This window comes from Corythoichthys intestinalis, chromosome 8 (assembly GCF_030265065.1).
Source record: "Corythoichthys intestinalis isolate RoL2023-P3 chromosome 8, ASM3026506v1, whole genome shotgun sequence".
NCBI classification, from domain to species: Eukaryota; Metazoa; Chordata; class Actinopteri; order Syngnathiformes; family Syngnathidae; genus Corythoichthys; species Corythoichthys intestinalis.
Window position 1 is genome coordinate 28,251,150 of NC_080402.1, and position 16,524 is coordinate 28,267,673.

The following is a 16,524-nucleotide window of genomic DNA, read 5'->3' on the forward strand; positions in this document are numbered from 1 at the left end:
AATTCACATTATGAAGGGGGCATGGTGGGACACTGGTTAACACATCCACCTCACAGTTCTGTGATCGTGGATGGCCTTCAAGTGTGGCGTTCGCATGTTCTTCCTCTGCCTGCGTGGTTTCTCTCTGGGGTCGTGCCACATTCCAAAAAAACGTGCATTGAACACTCCGAATTGTCCGTGGGTGTGAGTAAATGGTTGTGTGCCCTGCGACTGGCTGGAAACATGTTCAGGGTGTACCCTGCCTTCTGCCACTTCGTTCCTTCCCGCATTTATAGTCACGAGCAGGGTGTCTGGGCTCTCCCTTAGAGAGAAAAGCTTGGTCATCTGGGAGGCGTTGGGGTGAGAGCCGCTGCTCCTCTGCATCGAGAGGAGCCAGATGAGGTGGCTCGGGGATCTAATTAGGATGCCTCCCGGACGCCTCCCTGGTCAGGTGTTCCGGACATGTCCCATTGGGAGGAGGCCGTGAGACTGTGGGGAGACTGTGTCTCCAGGCTGCCCAGGGAACACCCTGCCCCACACCCCTCGGGAAGAGCTTGATGAAGTGGCTAGGGAGAGGGAAATCTGGGCTTCCCTGCTAAAGCTGCCCCCCCCTCCAGCCTAACCTTGGATAAGCGGGAGAAACTGGATGAATGATGTAGAGGACAAGGACAACGACACTGGCATTCAGAAGAGATGCCTAGTACTTAGTTGCCTGGCACGGCCAGACTGTTCTCCCTGTATTTTTCAAACACCGGGAGAACAGTCTGGGACACAGCTCCTCATTGGCCTCTCGAACCTGAACGAACGTATCCGTGCAATCAGATTCGTTTATTTGCGTGACGTGTTCTCAACAAGCAACGTCACTCTTGCGCATCGGAAGTCGTCCCCACAACAACACAACTGACGAACAGGAGAGCCAAGAATATGTTCCAATCCACGGTAAATTCAGTTTTAAATGACCAAAAGCACATTGACACAAGTCACTGACAAAGAGTCAAATTTCTCCATTCTCCGCTCTCCTCGTATGCTTACTTCCTCGCGCTAGTTTCTTGTCGCTTTACCAACGTCACGTCCGTCGCTGATTGGTCCACTCCGCTGTCTGTTTGCTGTGGCTTGCTCCGCCCTGGGAATTTGAGCCGCGGAACGGTTGCCAGACTCTATCGCTGTAACAGCGGTGAGTCTGGAGTTCCATGCAAAGTACTCAGACTGGCACCAAGTACACGCTGTTTTTGCTTATACAATAGTTAGCAGACTGTCCACTTGTTTGTGGAGGCTTTGACTTGACATTCATTTTGATTCAGGTAGGTGTACCTTAAATTGCTCAGAGTGAAGGATTCTCTGCTGTGACTTGTAATGGTCTTTTTATACTTTCGCAGCAACTTGCACGTCATTGTCTGCATGACGTCACTGCGGCAATTCCGCACGCATTTTGCCTTCATACTCCCTCATCATTGCGAACGTCATTTAGAATGTGCTGCATTTTCCTTCCATGTCGGAGGTGTCTCGAAGGCTGGTGTTGGCAAGGACACCAGACTGGAGTTTTCGCTACATTTTATGGCCATTTCCATTCATCTTTTTCACTATAAGTTTGACTCTGGCAGACATTGGGGGGCATTATACAGGATAGCACTGGGATGAATGTGTCATTCTATGTGCAGTTGAGCGACGCAAAGGTTCATAGAGGGGCTGCACAGCACAATGCATTGGTCGCATGATGCAATGCAGGCGTTGATGAACGTGTTGGCACACACGTGGACATATAGGGGCCCTTAAGTCCACCCAAAACAGCATGATATCCGACAGCCAGCCCATCTGCTAGAGGGCGCGTTTTTTGACGTCAGAGCTTGTTCTGAAATAGAACAAGCTTCTATTGTGGACACACCTATTTGTAGTAAAATCACTCACACCATGCCACATTGTACAAGGTGGCCACCAAGGGTACTTTGCGTGTGCAATCCCCATCACAACGTACACAATGAATGGGTTTAGCCCCGGCAAACTCTGCAGCTTTTGCTTGCGGGAAAAGGCCTCAAAACCAAGGGTACACTTTCAGGCAAGTACCACTTAAAATTTTGCAAACATCCTGAGTAGGGATGGGAATCGAAATCCGATTCCAATTCGGAACCGGTTCCGAGTGTTTCGAGGCCTCGACATCACAATGAAAAAGCCTTAACGATCCCTTTAACGATTCCTTAAGACGCGTATTGCGTCGTGACATGTCTTGTTGTCCAGACGCATCAAACTAGCATGGCGCCAAGAACCACTCGCTCCAAAGTTTGACTACACTTCACCAGGAAAGAGTGTGAAAATGAAAGGTTACGACGGGTAAGCACGAGCATTGCAGCCATAAACATAACAATGACAGCACGTAGGTTCAAACGCTCGAAAGTGTGTCTTCACTTCACGAGGAAAAATTACAACAAAGCGACTTGCAGTCATTGTAAGGTGGAGGTAACTGCATCGGGAGGGAATACGACTGCGCTGTCCTCACAGAGAGGCTAAAGCTCAGTTCTGGCTATACAGCTAGCTAAACTCCCAAATGACGATGTAGAAGACGTTGGTATAATTTGCTGACTTTATTCAACCATCACTTGAAGAGTGAAACTAAGAATAGAAATGAAACAAATCAATTTTGTCCCCAATAACAAACAGGTTTGCATCAACGTAAAATCCTGCAGTGCCCTACATGTCTTCCTGCTAAAGCCAGTAGATGTCCAGGCACATTTGAAGTTTACTACAGATCTTTTGGATGGTCGAGAAGAGGATTGGTGGAATGTCTTATGGTCAGATTAAAGCAAAATAGAAGTTTTTTGGTGATAACTCCACTCCTTGTGTTTGAAGAGAAATAATGCGGTGTAGCATCCAAAGAATACCATAAGGTCTGTTAAGCATTGTTGTGGAGAAAATCATGCTTTGGAGCTGTTTTTTTGTTTGTTTTTTTTTAAAAGGACCCAGATGACTCATCCATGTGAAGGAAAGAATGAATGGGGCCATGTACTGTCTGATTTTGAGTGAAAGCCTTCCATGCAAGGGCATTGATAATGAAACATGGCTGGCTCTTTCTGCATGACAAAGATCTCAAACACACGGCCTGGGTAACGAACGTGTGCCTTCGTAAAACGCATTTCATGCTCCTTGAGTGGCCAAGTCAGTCTCTGGGCTGTGCCCCCTAAACCCTACCCCACCAGACGCTCGCCTTCGAGCCCCACCTCTAGGCCTGGTTCCAGAGGGGGGCCTAGGTAACCCGCGTCCGGGCAAAGGAAACCTGAGTCCATTAATAGAGAGGTGTTCCGGGAATGTCCTACCGGTGGGAGGCCCCAGGGATGACAAAGGACACGTTGGAGAGACTATCTCTCTCGGCTGGCCTGGGAACGCCTTGGGGTCCCGCCGGAGGAGCTGGTTGAAGTGGCCGTAGAGAGGAAAGTCTGGGCTTCCCTGATAAAGCTGCTGCCCCTGCGACCCAGCCCGGCATTAAGTGGTAGATAATGGATAGATGAATTTTCAATTTAAAAAGCTTTTTGTTTTGTTACAGCCGCCACGTTAAGATTACACAATTTCGTAATTGCTTGAAATATTTATGTAAAATGAATGATAACTGCCCAGTTTTCTGCTTTTAACCAAGAATGTAGTGTTTTACATTCATATCTATCAAAATTTTGGGGGATTTACGCATTTATTTACAAGAATTTTCAAATTAAAAACCTCTGTTTTGTGACAGCCGCCATGTTGGATTTTTTTATCTCTAAATTGTAATTTAGAAATTTCTGCGTCCATATTAAGACAAATTCAGCTGTTACGTAGGGTGTTTGATTTTATGTAACATTTCAATCTTAAAACTTTCAGTGCAGCACCGTGGGGAAGAAGTGTTGGGTTGTGGGCTGCAAGATGGAGAAGGATGGAGCACAAGTTCATGGACAGCGACAAGTTCACGTCCCTCAAGGACCTCAAAGAGAAGATCAAGACAGAGACATCTAAAACCTATAGGCAAGTTTTGTCCATAACTAGCTGAAGATAAAAGAAACTTTGGCTCTAAAAATACATTTTTTTGCCAGCAATTCAATTTTTATATTTGATTTTCGTTTCAAAATCTCCCTGGACAAGGACGCCATAGAGCAGAACAGGCAGGTACTCAAGCACTCCAAGTATGAGCCCATGCTTGGAATGCTGGCCGCTATGGCCAATGTGCTGAGGATTGGAGAGGCCGGGAGCTACTGGACCAGCATAAAGAACTTCATGGTCAGCAATAGGCTGGCCCGGCGCCTGCACTTGATAAAGCTCGTCGGGTCCTTCTGCAGGGATGTGCAGGCCGACCTGGACCGTGCTAAGGCAGAGAAGAAAGAGGATGATGAGGAGATCTTGGCTGAGATTGCCAGGGAGCTGGCCGATGATCAGCCGGACCCGCCGACGGATGAGTTGCTCCTCAGTCGCAGTCAGCAAATACGCCGGCTACCTGGCCAGGATGGTCCAGGCCAACTCCACTGTGGCTGAGTGCTGCAAGTAGGAGCTTGCCCAGCAGGAGAACAAGTAGATAACCATGGAACTCAAAAGGGGTGACCCGCCCTCAGTGATGTTGAACGCCCTGGTTGAGCTGGTCGACAGGGAAGAGCTGGGGACGGGCTGGGCGGTCCTCAAGTGGCCATCTCTCCTCATGGCCCACATGTTGTGTGCAGGGAGGACAAGAAGGAGTGCAGGGTTAGGTTCCTTCTCCCTTGCCATGTGCCACAGGGACGACTTCAGGCACCTACTGGAGTTCCTGGCGGCCTCAGACCCGACCTTGCAGGGGTACATGTGCCAGGAGGGGCACAGGCTGGCCAACATCATTTTGCTGCACATCAGCAGGTCCCTCTTTCAACTATTTTGGTGCGAACTTCTCCAAGGATGTGACTTCAGAAGCGTGGATGAACAAGGCCTTAGAGTGGCCGACCGGCAGGAAGAGGAGCAGAGTCCAGGAGCGCAGGAAGGAGATGTATCATTAGTCCATAAAATCTTATTCAAAATCTGTTGTGGCCCACCTCTGTACTTCTTTGTAAAATCCAACCTGACCTTCTGATTGTTCTGCAGATGAGTAGTTTGCATCTTATGGTATGACATGCATATTTCTTAAAAGTCTTCTTCAAACAGTGAACTGTATTAACTTCACTCCTACCCTCTGGAGGTTTACAGCGATGTCCCTGACAGATGTCTTTGGCAGTTTCTTTATAGCTTCCGCAATGTGTCTGCCATCAACTGTTATTGATACCTCTATCTGATCTGTAGTTTTTTTCGAAGTTGTTGTAAATGCTATGCCCTATGTTTGTGCAATAGCTCTAATCAATTGTCCCCATCTTCTCTCAGCTTGATTGATGATTTGCCTTTCTCTATTTGGTCTTCATGTTTGCTTAACATCAAATGCCGTTTTCAAAGGTAAAACCCAAAGCCAAAGCACTATGTAATGTTTAAGCAATCTATCTAAAAAGCAGCACCTGTACAACAAGAAACACTCAATGCTTACATGTAGTAATATTTGAATGTTTACTTGAAATTTCAAATTTTTAACAAAAACATGAATTGACCATGCCGTTTCAGTCCTTTTAGAGGGTGCATCATATCTAAATAGGCAAATACCAATCCACCAGACGCATCCAACTACTATACTACAAGTATGAAACACCTTCTAGAACTACCAATGCAGTCAACAATAAACCTGTTAAAAAAAAAAAAAAAAAAAAGTGTGCCACAAATGCGCAATATGCTGACACTTTGTCCTCACTAGCATAATGTCACCATTACCAGAGTCAACCAGTTCAAAGTTCAGTGGTGTCGTTCTGGATATCTAGAATACCACAGGGTGCATTTTACTTTCCATTTTATAGCTAACTGAATTCACCATTTTTACTTTAAATTTGAATCAGACTTCCTATGCCTGACACGGGGAGACAACCACCTTGTAGGTTCTAGCCAGAAGCGTCCTTTATTCTCCTCTTCAAGCAGACGTAGTTGTCCTTCACGAGTTTCCACTTTTGCTGTACTCCCAACCCCGCTCCAGAAATCTCATGGGGTACAACAGTGTCAACCCGTATTATCTGTCGGCGTCTGAATGAAAAGGGACTATGGTAGGATAGCCAGAAAGACCCCATTTCTGAACCAGAGACATAAAAATGCCAGGCTGGAGTCTGCCAAAGCTTACCTGAGAAAGCCAAAAACATTATGGAAGACTGTTATATAAATAGCTTTTTGGGAAACGGCATCAACAAGATTTCACAGGGGAAAAAAACGAGGCCTTCAAAGAAAAGAACACGCTCCCCACAGTCAAACATGGTTTCCTGATGTTTTGGGGTTGCTTTGCTTCCTCTGGCAGTGGACTGCTTGAACGTGTGCATGGCATTATGAAGTTTGAAGACAACCAACAAATTTTGCAGCATAATTTTGGGCCCAGTGTGAGAATGCTGGTTCTCCCTCAGAGGTCATGGGTCTTCCAGCAGGACAATGACCCAAAACGCACTTCAAAAAGCACTAGAAAATGGATTGAGAGAAAGCACTGGAGACTTCTAAAGTGGCCAACAATGAGTCCAGACTTAAATCCCATTGAACACCAGTGGAGAGATCTGAAAATGGCAGTTTGGAAAGGGCACCCTTCAAATCTCAAAGACCTTGAGCAGTTGGCCAAAGAAGAATGGTCTAAAATTCCAGCAGAACATTGTAAGAAACTCCTTGATGGATACCGGAAGCGGTTGTTCGCAGTTATTTTGTCTAAAGGTTGTTCTACTAAGTATTAGGCTGAGGGTGCCAATACTTTTGTCTGGCCAATTTTTAAAGTTTTGTGTAAAATGATAAGGATTTAATATTTTTCCATTCTCTTTTGTGTTTTTACAATAAATAAATGAAGATATTACTAACCAAAGCATTTGTAATTGCAATGATTTTCTGGGAGAAACTGAGCAATATCTGACAGAATTGCCAATACTTTTGGCCAGCAGTGTATGTGGGTGAAAAATGAAAAAAAGTGAAATTTCCCTGGAGATGTTGAATGTTTGTAGGAGGTTTGCGTGCTCTCAAAGCTGGTAAAAATGGTCAAAAGTACCACAAAAAAAAAGACCCCGGAGGTCCTGGAGCTGTTGAAAGGGGATAGGGTGTTCCATTTGTGGGTAAAAGCTGTTGAAACTCCTTGTGAGGTGTTGGAGTTTTGTAGAGAGCTTTGGGTGGTCTCAGGTAAAAATGGTGAAAAGTAACACTGAATATCCCTTCAGAGATCCTGCGGGTGTTTGAAATGGATAGAGTGCTCTATTTTCGGGTTAAAAAATAGTAAAAAAGGTTAAAAGTTCCCCCTGAGGTTTGTAGCGGTCCCATAGGGTCCTAAAGTGGGTAAAAACAGTGAAAAGTACTGTTGAAAATGACCCGGGAGGTCATCTTCTTGAAATTCCCCTGTGATACTAGATTGATAAAGTTAAGAGGCTGGACGAGGCTGTGATGTGTGCAGCCAATCAGCTCTCGAGATAAATCCACTCTCATTTGTTCTATTGGTTGTCAATCAGCATAGGGGATGCTATGATGGTACGCAGCCATTAGCTCGTGGAATAAGGCCACTCCCATTGGTGGACTTGCCCGTCGATCATAATGGGGGGCACAGCCAATCATCTCACGGGATTAACTCACTCTTATTGCGGTCTTGTCGTTTGAACGTAATAGGAGAGGCTGCAATGGTGCTCCCCTCTACCAATCTCGAAGCAGGATCCAATCTTGCGCCTCAAAACAAAATGTGTATTTTTTTATGTTTATTTTTAATCAATACTTTTAAAAACTCCACGAGGCACTGAATTCATGAAATGTGAAGCGTGAAGTTGTGAGGGATCATTGTATATTCATTTAACAACACAGGGAATACAGTGATCCCTTGTTTTTCGCAGTTAATGGGGCCCGTTTTCTAGCTTTGACCTGGCTATAGACACCATGGTAGCTCTATGATCAAAGGCACTAATGTATTGATCATCGTTAAGATAGGCACACAGTCTGAAGTGTGCTGTGGCAACTCATTATGTTAGTGAGAGGCTGTTCTCTGCAGCGTGAGCGTCAAAGCAAAAAAAAAAAAAAAAACTACTTTTTTCGGTATTGGATCGGGACTCTGCATCGGCAGACTCTCAAAGTCAGGTGTCTCTGACTCGGGTGCAAAAATATACGATCGGGACGACCTCAGTATTCATATAATACTGATTAATACAGGCCAAGGGGGTTTATCTGTGAATAATGAAGATTGGTGTATATAAAAGGGATCCATGAAGCCTTGTTTCATCACAATTGCTGCTTTTGTGAAGAAAAAGGTTTACATTAAAAAAAAAAAAAAAAAACATTCGCACATCCTGTGATGGGATTATTGCGCATGCGCACATTGCGATGGCGAAGTTCAAACGATATATTGTGCAGGCCTACACAACACACTACCGGTAGTGTTTAAAAAGCTAAACGACTTTGCGCCTTTGAAAGATCGCGCTCCTAAACTTCTCTGGCAAGATCAAAGCAGCGTCCTTGTCACTCATCGTTAACTTTAACGAACTGGAGCTAACTGCTGAGCAAGAAAAGCAGCGGGAGGGAGAGTCTGAGGCTGTACATGATCGGGACATCTCTATGAAATACTGTATATAGATTTTTTTTTAATTGAAAAAAAGTCCACTATACCAGAGGGCACGATGTAGGGAGGGATCAAAGTATATCGAAATAACTATGTTAAAAAATTAGCGTCTGTTTTTGGTCCAGGAAATACTGGCTATTACTTATATTTTTTCCTTTATTACACTTAGGGAAAATGAAATTCTGCTTCTTTTCAGTTTTTTAAATAAGTATTTTTTCCGCTCGGATGCACATCTACAATTGAATCAATCAAGAACCCCAATTACATATATACCGTAATTTTTGGACAATAAGGCACACCTGGTTTTAAGCCGCACACATGAAATTCTACAAGAAAACTATATTTCTTCATATAAATGAATGAATGACTATACCAGACATATCCACAATGCATTATGGGATATTTACACCAAAAGACATGCAGCTCATTAGCCTGTAAAAATCCATAAATGACTGGACTATACAACACTGGATTCAAAGCAGGAGGAAAAAGTAGCATCTAAAAAATCTGAAAATTACATTAATTTGTAAAGCACTATGCTTAACACCTATAGGCGATTAACAGAAAGCTAAAAATCTGAAAATTACATTAATTTGTAAAGCACTATGCTTAACACCTATAGGCGATTAACAGAAAGCAAGAGACAAATAAAAAAATATATAAGGGATTTTTAAAAAACTGAACCTTGAGTGAGTATGCAGCAGGTCCAACGAAAAATATGCTTCCTGTTCATAAAGAGAAGCTGCTATTTAGCAACAAATTGCTGGCAGGTTGAAGATGAAGGTACCAATCCCGACCAGAAAATGTTACCTCCACCGAGAGAGGTGAAAGTCTGCCTGGGTTCTACCTTTGGTCACAGTACAAGGGCTTGCTGGTGATGAATCTTCTTTCATTGCATTTTCACATGCAATTTTACTGCTCGCTTACGCTACGTTGTTTATGTTCACCATGGATACCGCTATTCCAAAATGGCTACTACAGCCCACAATGCAATTCAGTTCCCAAAGCATATAGTGTGATATGCAGAAAGGTTAATGACATTTCACAGTGACTTGTTAATTGAACATAACAATTTCTTCATAATACAATGTTTTACATTACTACTATATTGAATTTTACTTTTACTATTGCACAAATTGATGAAAACAAGGTAAACATAACTTTGTGTTGAAGCCTGAATGCATTTATTGCATTTTGATTCATTTCAATTGGAAATAACTATTTTCAACCTAATTTTATTTCTGTTATGAAATATGACAGTCAGCATGTCATTAAAACATGTTTTACTTCTGCTACGTGAGAACTAGACATTTTTATGCATCCATGGTGTCCTCAACAACTACATATTGGCAGAGCTTGCACAGTAACGTAATTTTAATTGCCTACTGACAGATGACGGGCATTATGTCGTACCTGGTTTTTATTTTAGTTTTTTCCCCCTCAATTTTATCGTATAATACTTTCCTGCCTATTTACCATGAAATATGTTTTTCGTTGTTGTAAAGCACTTTGAGGACATTACATTTTGTAAAGGGCTACACAAATAAATTTGATTTTTAGATTTGATTATTTCTTGCACTTCCATGATCTTAAACCCAAGGCATATGCCAAACCACGATTATTGAACAGAATTACATCTTCTCATGTACAGGGTAGGCGGAATGGGATCTACTCTAAATTCAGCTAAATCTTATGATGTTACTGTGGCAGACATCTTGCCTCACTCATTCTGCTGTGTGTAACGTGAAATCGCTCGAGCAGCCATGATCTGCAACCACCGGAACTCGTCTTCGTCTGTTCCATAATGAACAGTCCAAATATATTCATCCCAGATCGGACTAATATAAACAAAAAGATGAATTTGGTCTGTGTTTTTGTTTGTGTGAAATCCAGTGGATTTGAAATATCGGTGCTTTTAAAACACCTTTTTTATGATGAATGAATTAAATTTCGATTTGAATCTCAAGTTTGAAGAGACAGAAATGGAAAGATTTTGAGTTGTCCTTTTATGTAGTACGTGACCATTTAATTTGTCTTAAGAACGATTAATAAAGCAATATTTCACGGTGATACCCGTGTTTAAAAATCAGCTCCTAAAAATACATAAACAATTGAATGTGTCAATATAAAGGCATGAAATGAGGACTCCAATCAGTGTCAAATTTATCGGCCTTCAAAAGTATGGCTCATTTGTGCTGAGGTTTGAACACAGAAAATATAACACTGGTCTACATAAGAATAAATCACTACATCTACTTCAAACAGATTGCTCTAAAAAGAGTGTTCAAATTGTGTCATGTCTGCCCAGCCGCTGAAATTAAGCCACACCCACATTCAAGGCCAGTGTGGTGCATGGAAAATTACTGGACTGTACCATTTCAAACCAGGAGGGGGGTTGTATGCAGCTGCTTGACACTCACCTGTAACCAAATTCTGCTCCAAGAGGCCGTAGGATGATGGTTAGACGAACATAGATTGGAATCTAAAAATACTCAACTGGATTGCAGCATTTTCTAACCCAAGTTGTGTTACTTACTGTGTCAAAGTGTGTTTTTTTGTTTTGTTTTTTTGGGGGAGCGAGGGGTGGGGGATGGGGTTTTAATCGTTCTTTCGAACACTTACAAGCGCTCAAGAAATTAGTAACCCAAAAACTGTCTCACATTCCCACAAAAAGCAATCTCTGCAGTCTGCAGTGCATGGTTCTCACTTTAGCTCAAACATATTCAGTTCAAGTGAATGGTTGAAGAATCCATACGCGAGACATTCAGTACGTACAGATTGACATTAACACTGTGTGTGTTTGGTAGCAAGAAAATCTGTTAAAATCATAGCAAACCACAGGAGTCCAGATACATTGCAAGATTAATGACGGTAACGCAATGGTGAGCGCAGTGATTCCAAAATACCACTCAGACACTGCTGTGATGTAATCCCCTGTTCAACTTTCAGCCTCTAGAGGAGTTCTACATCCATTTCTTTTAGACGTCAAGGCCATTTAATGACATTTCTCACATTCATGCATTTTTTGAGCAATATGTCAAATATTACAACATTAGCTCATTGGCTGCCGCTGACGGCGTTAGACGTCCAATCCATTTGCCAGTCCTCCCAGTTCAAATGAATTGGACGTCTACTAGTGAGAAACTCATTTAAATTCACGGCAGGAAGATGTTAAGAGCCACACGATTGGACATCTATCATCGTCAGTGGCAGTGAGAGAGTTAAACAATTCACTCAAACAGTAATATTAAATCATTGTAAATACAATCGAAACCATCCCGTCTTACATAAACCGTTTCATGGAATTGCGCGTGAATGCTGAAGAGCAGGACAAAAAAATGAAGTGAAATAGACGATAATAAAAAAATGGTGTCATTGTATAACTAAAATGGCTTTACATTAATGCATTACGCAATTCTAAAATCAAGATATAGAATGCTAACACGCTAGCAGGGAGTACGATCTTAAGCTAGCAAACAAAATTGACAAAGCGCTAAGAAGGCGCTTACAAATATCCCTGTCATTTAGTAATATTTCAAATAAGAATTGTTGAAATGCTAACAGCTGGCATGGCAACATAAAGCAAAGCGGCATTTCAAATACATTATGCACTAATGTCCTGAATGCTGAAGTTTGTATGTTGTTGCTGTGTGAAATGTAATTCCCAAGCAGTGTGGACGTCTTAACGTTGAAAAGATTTGAGTCGGTTGGGAAATGCAGAGATTTCTTGTTTTTAAAAAAAAAAAGTAAAATGTCTCCATCGATTAGAAAATGTTGTCACGTAAGTGCGGAAAAACCGTTCTGTAAATTTCCTGAATGAGTTGCTTATTGTGAAATGTTTATGATGTGAATCAATCAATAAATATGAAAATGTTAGAAACAAAAAAAGTGATGTGAATAAAAATTAATATTTTGAATATTGTTGCAAAAAACCTGCAGCATTCTCATTTACGAAAAGCGAACGCTAACTTCCCGCGACCACCTAAAAGTGCAAAGTGTAAGACTTACCTACTGAAACAAAGTGTACAATTAATGAAACAGGGGAAATGTATCTGTATGCAGAGCCAAGAATGAATATAACTATGTATTTTAATAAAATGCAGGGAAAAAATGAGTTTCTTTAGTAAGCTAGCCGCAACCGTAGTACCAACACTCACCAACAGTGGCGTCGTCAAGCGATGTTGCCGCGATTTTTTCCCGATTCGCAAGCCGTAAAAGATGTCCTTCCGCGCCTTTTCCTCACGACGGGATGTTGCCCCAATGCTACTTTTTTAAAGTCCGCTGGGTATGTTAACAAAAAAGACAGCTAACCTTTGCCACAGCGACGGCGGTCTGCTGCTGGGTTCTCGTTGGTGTTCGCAAACCGACTCCAATACTCTCTCAGTCGTCCGGTCGCCTGCAGTCGCTCCTCCTCTTTTCCGACTCACAAAAACCGTCTGTGGCGCGGAGGCGGGAAGAGTGAACAGTTAGTGGAGGACGAAAGAGAAGAAGGAGGAGGAGTGGGAGGGGAAATGCGAACTCTACCAACCCGAGCGTCCGGTTCTCAGTTATCAGTTGGTTCGTGTCTTCGAATATATGAGAGGGAGAGACACCCGCCACAGGCACAACAGAAAGGTATATCTAAATGTCCTAACTGGACGGGCTCTCGTTGGAACTAAAGTAGAAGCGGTTTTAAAAAAGTGGAATTCAAAAGTGCACTGATAGAACGTTAACATGGCGGTAGATGGGGGATGGGTTTGGTTGACCTGAGGGGAGGGATTAAACGACGGGGGAGGAGTCAATTCGAACAACTCTTGAGCGCATTTTTAAATCCAAACTGGATTACTGGACAATGGGAGCAGAAAGGCAAACCAGTGTTTGTCGCATTTGTCTTGCAGGTCTTTTGAGTTCAGGTTTCGATTCTCGCATTTGGTCGCTGGTTCTAAGTGTGGACTTGAGCCACATCTTTCTACCACTACTATCTATGCAATTATAAAAAACAACAATAGCGCATTAAAACAAAATGCAATTGTGCCAAGCTCCTCATCCTAAGAAGGTCAGACTCAATTTTTTTCTCATAACGTTTCCCCAAAAAAGACCTAGATAAAGTACATCATATTACAGATGTTGATTATTAACTCGTTGACTGCCACTGACGGTAAGGTTGCCACCTTTCAGAAATAAGAAATACGGGACGCCCCCCTCTCGCCCAAAGCTGTACAGGCAGAAAAAAGGGACATCCCCAAAACTCCTAAAATGCATAGAAATGTATCTAGTCATATATATTCCGTATTAGTTCAATACGGAACGCAACATTTAATTCCCAATTATGGATTGTTCCTTATTTCAAGGGACAGGTGGCAACCCTAGCTGATGGTGACAGATGTTCAGTCCATTTGAACTGGGAGGCCTTCCCAGTTCAACAGGACGGTCTGCTAGTGACAAACTAATTTAAATCCACAGCAGAAAGATGAGAAGAGACCCGTGATTGGAGGTCTATCATCGTCAATGGCACTGAAAGAGTTAAATGTTTAAATGTGCACTAAAATCGTGTTTTTTGTTAATCAAAATGTACTTGCTCTGACTAAATAATCAGATAAGTTAAGGAAAACAGCCTTATAACCGAGAAAAGACAGCAAGCAAGACTGATCCTAAAGGCCTTGGTCAGATTTGTTACAACCTGTCATCAGAGTGAGGCTGAAATCTGATTGGTTGAAAACATCTAACATGCACAACTGCACATAGACAACTAGAAGCGTCTAAGAACTAACTGGTCGAAGATGGAATTATACTGCAATCCCTACTTCCTATCCAGCTCCTGTATCCCTTTTTTCAAATTTCTTTGCATGTAAATTACATGAGACGCATATCCGATACAAATGTGTACATTCATTGAATATATTAATTCAAGCAGTGTTCAAATGTATACAAACTACTACAAAAATGTCCACCACTTTGAAAATTAAAAGCAAAAACATCATAATGAAAACACTGCACTCAGTTCATAACTATTGTTTATTCATCACCCGAAGTGTAGGGAAAATCCAGTTTGAGAAAATATGGCTCCACTTAACAGTTAGTATCCATCACTAACAACAAAAATCACAGTACGAATATGTCGAGATCACAACATGAAGCGACATGTTGTCGATTTCCCCATTCTGCTGACATCATGCAGCAGTCAGCCATTTTGTGGACTTCTCTGAAACGTGCACTTCCCCAAACGCCCACAAGGGGGTAAATCATGCTAATGTAGCAAAAATAGCTCCTGAGTGTTGCTTTTCCTGTAGTATGCTGGCTAAATCCCACTCTGGTGAGAGTGTTCAGCTCAAAAATCAGCGTTAGGAGCAAGAAATGAGTTGTAGATTTTCATTGTTCATATCACAAACTTACAGAATTTGTAGTCTGCAGTCACCCTAACCTTTGTCCACGAAAACATTGCACACAATACAATTCTACAAAAACAATAAAATGCCTTTGGAACAAATAGTTTGCTACTTACAATTTTAATAAGGTAAAGTTGGTTAAGAAGTAAAGATTCAATTTTGAAAAACTATAATGATGTCAAATGATGACTAAAATCTGATAGTGAAATAATCCCACCCTTTATGCAACATTAAACTATGCATATTGTATGATGAGTACCGCGTTGTGCAGTGCCATCCAGTCGAGACCAGAGACGAGGGCGACAATTATTAGCTATAACAGTCATGCCAACATTTTTAACCTTTGTTCAGCATGTCTAGTAGCCTATCTAAGATTTGTGTTCAAGGTAAAAGTGGAAAAAACAAAGGATAAAATCAACGTTTCAGATGCAAAAGAAAAGGTACTCAACTAAATTCTCAAGTCTCAATGTATATTCTATTAACATTCATGGTAATTAGTGCCCGAAGCATATCATCGGCTGTGAATATCCTTGACCGCAGCGAGAACATTACAGTATCATTCTTTATTCTTGATTCTGATTCAAATCAAACAGGTGGGGAAAAAACCAAGAAAACAAATCAACAGCCATAAAGTGCCACATTCTGTGCTGAGCGTTTTTGAAAATTCACTTTACATACTTAAAATCCCCTTTGAGACCAAACCGCTTTCTGTCCAACACTGTACTGCATAGTCTCATAGATGTTGTATTATCAGGATTGTTGCTAACTGTCAAATTCTTCGGTTATGTTAGCTCAAAGACGTCTGTCTCTTGGACAGTAACAAGCAAAGGGCTTAGGTTTAGTGACATCTACTGGCATTTGGTGGGAAATTCCGTATGGGTTTGTGTGAGATCCCTTTTTTTCTGCACGGAAAGTTTACAATGCAAAATCTTGTTCCCTGCAAAGATTAAACCATTGTGTTTGGTGAGGATGCTGTTTGGGCAAAAGATTTGATGCAGAAGTTTGTCTATGACACCGACGGAGCCATCCATGTGAGCAGAATGATAGAGGCACAGCCCATCTGCTCACGAGTCTATGTGAAACAGGATGTAGCTTGCTAACTAGCAAACATGAATGCAACACTACATGTTTTTACATTTATGTTAACTGCCCTCTCTTAAGAGTGGTTATAGTTATAGCAGCTCATTATGGCATTTAACACACACACACACAAACAAGACTAAGCGCTCGTGTACAAAGCCAAATAAAGCGTTTGCATTTCAATTTCTAAGTAACCTATGGTTCAACATCGGGAAACTTCCCACTTATAAACAGTTTCTATGCTACTTCATTACCAGAGGTGGGTAGAGTAGCCAAAACTTTTACACAAATAAGATAGCGTTACTTCTAAATGATGTTACAAAACTAAAAATTTACTCAAGTACAACTAAGAAAGTATTCGTTGAAAAGAATACTGGTAATGAGTAACAATGTGAGTAACAGCTTACAATGTCATAAAAAAAAAAAAAAAAAAATTGTCAGCACAACTTCATCTATATGAAGTGTTCTTATGCTGTACTATAACCTATTACATGACCA

At 41.8% G+C, this 16,524-nt stretch overlaps 1 protein-coding gene across 2 annotated transcripts in view; it reads right to left on the reverse strand.

Moving 5' to 3' along the window:
• atf7ip (activating transcription factor 7 interacting protein) overlaps positions 1 to 13,304 on the reverse strand; it is a 39,339-nt gene extending 26,035 nt beyond the window's left edge. The window contains exons 1-2 of one of the 2 annotated variants that reach the window (XM_057843314.1): positions 13,110 to 13,304; positions 12,893 to 13,017 (exon numbers count right to left, since the gene is read on the reverse strand). The gene's annotated coding sequence lies outside the window, so the exon portion shown is untranslated. Of the gene's footprint in view, positions 1 to 12,738; positions 13,018 to 13,109 lie in introns of both variants that reach the window. The other variant, XM_057843313.1, reaches the window with a different exon arrangement.
• Positions 13,305 to 16,524: the final 3,220 nt, after the last annotated feature.